We start from the raw sequence: 5,471 nt of genomic DNA on the forward strand, positions 1-5,471 counted from the left end.
ACCAAAATTATACCGAGAAATCCTGTTTCAAAAAAAAAAAAAAAAAAAACCTTAAAAAAAAGGACTATATGGCTATAGTTAGCTTGCTGTTCTACTGTGCACTCAGCTTGTTTAAGTCTAACCTGCCTTTAAGAGAACAGTGTAGGGCTGGAGAGATGGCTCAGATGTTAAGAGCACTGGCTGCTTTTCCAGAGGTCCTGAGTTCAATTCCCAGCAACCACATGGTGGCTCACACCATCTGTAATGAGATCTGGTGCCCTCTTCTGGCCTGCAGACATACATGCAGGTAGAACACTGTATACATAAGTAAATAAAAAATCCTGAGGGAGAGAGGAGAGAGAGAGAAAAGAGAAAGAGGAGAGAGGAGAGAGAGAGAACAACATAACCAGTCTTACTATGCCTTGGATTGTGCCCCTGCAACCATCTTTTACAATCTAATGTATCGCTTTACTCTTAAGCTATGTACTCTTCTATACCCTTGACCCAGAATAATACCTCCATGTATGTGTGTGTTGTGGTAATCATTTGCTGAAAGCAGCCAACAGGTTAAAGGCAACTTTAAACAACAAATATCCCATAAATGTGGGAAGCAGCATGTGGGTATAGGTTCATAACCGTGGTTTTGAGTGCTGCTCTGGGTCTCTTAAGTGACCTTTTCCCTTGTAAAGCTCTGTCAAAGATCTCTGTAAAGAGTCTCTCATTTTTACACCATGTCTTCTGTGCTCTTCAATAAATTCAGAGCAAACCCCTTTGTTAGGGAGAGACATGGAGAGAGACACAGATATCTCTCTCTCTCTCTCTCTCTCTCTCTCTCACACACACACACACACACACACACACACACACACACACACACACACCAGGCAGTCACAGATAGACATAACATAAGACACATAGGCACAACAGGTAGGTAATAGGGACTGACCAGACAGACACCAGACAGACAGCAGACAGGCCAACAACCACAACTACAGACAGCCAGAAAGCACACAGAGAGAAGTGGAGAATTCAAACTTGGCCTCTCTCTTGGTCAACTTCCCTTTCAGCCCTTATTGATATAGACACATTGGGCCACTCCCTCTGAGGTTTCTTTAAGCAGTGTACCCAATCAGGAACCTGGAGACAGGAACTGAAGCAGAGACCGTGGAGGAACACTGCTTACTGGCTTGATCAGTTTACCTGCTTATATAGCCCAGGCCCACCTGCACAGGGAAGGTACCACCCACCCCATCCCACCCCATAGGCTGGGTTCTCCCATATCAATCATTTATCAAGAAATTGCCCCACAGACTTGCCTACAGGCAGTCTGACGTAGACAATCCCTCAACTGAGGTTGCCTCTTCCCGGATGACTCTAGCCTGTGTTGGGTTGACAGAAAACTAACCAGCACAGTCATCAACCTGAAAGACTAGACTCACCTAGGAGATGGACTTCTCCATGAGTTTCTATATTGGATTGAAATGGAAGGGCCCACTCTAACTGAGCGCCATGAGCTGGGATCCTGGACTGACTAATAAAGAAAAAAGGGGCTGAGCATCAGCATCCACTTCTCTCTGCTTCCGGACGGTGGATACAATATGAGCAGCTGCCTTAACCTACTGTCATGACTTACTTGTCATAAAGGGCTGTATCCTGGGAGGGTACCAAATAAGCCTTTCCTTCCTTCAGTTGCTCTTCCCAGGCATTTTGTTACAGCAACAAGGACCGTCACTAACACATCCCTCTTTCCCATGGCTCGCTTATGCTGGTGATGTCTTGCTGTCGCCACTGGTCTCTATGAGCTTGGCTCATTCCCTCTACAGAGTCCTTCCATTAAGCCTTGGGGTCAAGCCTTTTCTGCATGTACTACCATTCCTGCAGCGACCCTGGCTAAAGCAAACCCTGTCTCTGGTTTGAATATGAAATGTCCCCACAGGTTCCTATGTTGAAGGCTTGGTCCTCAGCTGACCATACCATGTTTTTGAAGATGCTAGAAACTTTGAGACGTGGGGCCAAGCTGGAAAAAGTGGGTTACTAGGGGGCATGCCCTTGGTGATTATACCTGGTTCCCAGTCCCTTTCTTGCTTACTGCTTCCTGTCCACTATGAGGTGAGGAACCTCCACCACATACCCCTACCACCATGGTGTTCTGCTTGAGTACACGGGACCAAAAAAACATGGACATGAGCCTCTAAAATAGCCAAAGCACACCATTTCTCCTTTAAGCTGTTCTCTCAGGGGTGTGTGTGTGTGTGTGTGTGTGTGTGTGTGTGTGTACGCACATGCATGCATATGCATGTTCAAGGGTGTGTGGAGGGAGAAGCCCCCAATAATTCTCCATATTAATTATTTTTTAGCACTAAAACTAAATAGTTAGTTAGTTTTTCAAGACAGAATTTTTTTCTATGTAGCCTTGGCTGACCTGGAACTCGCTCAAACTCAGAGGTCCTCCTGCTTCTGCCTCAACCGATAAAGGCACTTGTCACCAAACCTATGACCTGAGTTCAATCCCTGGGACCTACGTAGTGGCAGGAGAGAACCAACCTCTGACCTCCGTGGTGTGCCATGCAGAGACTACACACACATAAATATACATACACAGTAAATAAATAAGTGAATAAACACGTATAAAATGGTAGTAAGCACGCAAGGAGGAGAAAGCACTGGGCTAACATTTCTCATTGGCATGGAGAAGGGCCTCGCACTGCACCTGGAACAGACTGGACACTAGAACAACCCCCGTGTCCCTTCCAGGCAGGAAATGCCTTCAAAATCTCTCCTATGCCCTTTGTGCTTCAGGCGGATTTTACATCTTTCTCTATAATTCGTTGTGCTAGGTGATTCCACAAGGATGGCCAAGGAAAGCCAACTTGTGCTTCTTGTGTTCTGCATGGTCCTGATTTTAGCTATGAATGCTCAGCTTCCTACCCTAGATGTTCCAAGCCCTACCCTGCCCCAGGCCCCACAGCCATCACCAAGAGACAAGAGCACTGGCTGTATGTAAGGAAGGGCTGGAGTCGGGCCTCCTCGTGGCCACTGTCCCAGACATCCCTCGAAGACTCCCTGGAAGTGAGTCTGATCATAACTCAGGCTGCTGGAGCTGGAGGGTGGAGGGCTAGAACAGAGCTGCCCCTTCCGCAGCCCCTGATCGCTCTGATTTCTTTGGCTTCTGAGCTGAGGAGGAAGTCATACCTCCATGAATTTCCGGAGGGTTTGAGGTTGCTGGGCCAGGCCCACAGCTTGGGCAATGCTTGTATCTTCTTGTGATGCAATCCTAAGATGTTCAGTGCTGGGGTGTGTATCAGGGGGAGGTAGGGGAAGAGTGGGGGAGATGTTCTGCTCTTCCCTGGAAGGGCCCCACCTCTGCAGAGGATGGCTGGGGTGGGAAGAGGGTCTAGTGTCTATCCTCATCTCTGTTGTTTTGATTACCCTCTGGCCAAAGAGAATACATGTTCTGTCATCAAGAAGGACCCAGAGCTGTCTGACCAGATGGGGTCACAAGGTCAGGTTCACATCAGGAACCTAACTTGCGTCTTGGCAGCTTCTGGGATTCTCACACCAGGGCTTTTGCAAGCTTTAGGCACACTGAGCCTGCTTAAGGTCACCTAATAATACCAGGACACACTCTCCTTCCTTGGAGGCAACCTTCCTTATCCAATAGCCCAAGTGGAAGTGCCCAAAGAGCCTGTAACCCACAGCCCCATAGCACCCACAATTCACCGCTACGAGTCTGTCCCACCACCCTGATCCCCGACACTGCACTTGGTCTGTCCTTTGTCCTTCAGCGAGGTACCACTAGGAGTTGGACATTCTCCTTGGCACTGACCACAGTCACCCCATGTTGGTCACATCTGCCACTATGCAGGCAGTGCTTACATTCAGCTCTGTTACTTGGGTGTCAGGAGACAGTCTTTCCATGCCTGTCCTGTATAAGGGACTCAGTCACAGTGGAAAGCTGGGCCTGGTTGGACAAGCCTACAATACTTGAGAGGCTGTGATCACAAGTTCAAGGTTATCCTGTGCAACTTACTGAGAAGTTGAAAGAGAGTGAGAAAGAAAGAAAGAAAGAAAGAAAGAAAGAAAGAAAGAAAGAAAAGAAAAGAAAAGAAAAGAAAGGGAGAAAGGAAGGAAGAAAGAGAGAAAGAAAGAGAGGATACAGTGATACAGTTTTAGTGACATTACTTGCCTAGCATGTGTGAGGTCCTGGATCCAATGCCCAGCACTGAAGGTAGGGTGAACAAGAGAATCACTGGGGGTTGGGAAACCCCTCAGTTGGTAGAGTACTTGCCTAAAATGCATGAATCCCCATGTCTGACTCAAAGCACAGGGCATGATGGTACATGCCTGTAATCCCAGCACTCAGGAGGCAGAGGTAGAAGAATTTGAAGTTCATAGGAAGGTCCAGGCTAGTCTGAGCTCATGAGACCTTGTATATATGTTAAAAAAAAATCACTGGTGGGAGACTGTGCTCCTCAAAACTCAGGTTTGGGAGGACGGGAGAACCCAGGTAATCCAACTGGTTGGTAATTCAGATCTGATGTTGTAGCCAGAGGAAATGCTGATAGGGTTGGGGTGGGCCCTCCAAGGTCAGGCTAGGAAAGAACAGAGCTACGCAAGCTCTAAGTGATGACAAGAACATGGGTGAGTATAGAGGCGAGATGCCCCTGAGGGCCAGGAGGGCAGCATAGGAGGGAATCTGCAGAGTGGGCATGGCAGTGCATTCCTGCAATCCCAGCATGCAGTAGGCTGAGGTAGGAGACTCTTGAGGCCAGCCCAAGCTACATGGCAACACCCTGTCTTAAAAAAGCTAAAGCACTAAAGACCACATACAAACCCCTACCCAAACCGAACAATACAAACCAAGCAAAAACAAACAACCGCATGTAAATTAAAACAAAACAGAGTGAAGTGAGCCTATAGATAACTGGGTACCCGTGGGCAAAGGCCTGGGGGAAGAGAGACAGAGGATTCCAAGGGGGCATACCACCAACAGATATGACAGTGTGTCCTGAGGTTGGGATGTGTTCATTCTTTACCCCTGTATCAAATGTTTGCATGCAGGCACGGGGGTACCAGGGAGTCTCAGCTTCAGTGCCTACAAGTGCAGAGTGGATCAAGCTCCCCCTCACTTGCTAAACTCATTGTGGACATCAGATTTCACTTACTTATCCATCTATACACCCACCCACCCACCCATTCCTTCCTTCCTCTGGCAGCAGGAGCTTAGCGAAGTTCCTGCCTCCAGACTGTGAGAACTCTAAGTCAGTCCGGGTTAGACTTAGATCCACTCCTTAGTATGCACGGCCATCATAATTTCTGAAAAGCACCGAGAGAGACAGTAGAAAGGTCTTTACAGAGGGAAGTGGCTGGTTGGACACTTGCCATTGTCTATCTGGTAAGACCGGCCCTACCCGCGGGCCTGGAGACGCAGTACCGCCCGCCGCCCCTCGGGGGCGCTGCTGGGAGGGAGCTGGCTAGGTCGCCCGCTGCGC

General features: G+C 48.4%; 1 protein-coding gene across 1 annotated transcript in view; it reads right to left on the reverse strand.

The window, feature by feature from the left end:
* Cdh23 (cadherin related 23) overlaps positions 1 to 5,471 on the reverse strand; it is a 380,451-nt gene that overhangs the window by 35,300 nt on the left and 339,680 nt on the right. The window lies entirely within an intron of this gene.

Source organism: Onychomys torridus, chromosome 18 (assembly GCF_903995425.1).
Source record: "Onychomys torridus chromosome 18, mOncTor1.1, whole genome shotgun sequence".
NCBI classification, from domain to species: domain Eukaryota; kingdom Metazoa; phylum Chordata; class Mammalia; order Rodentia; family Cricetidae; genus Onychomys; species Onychomys torridus.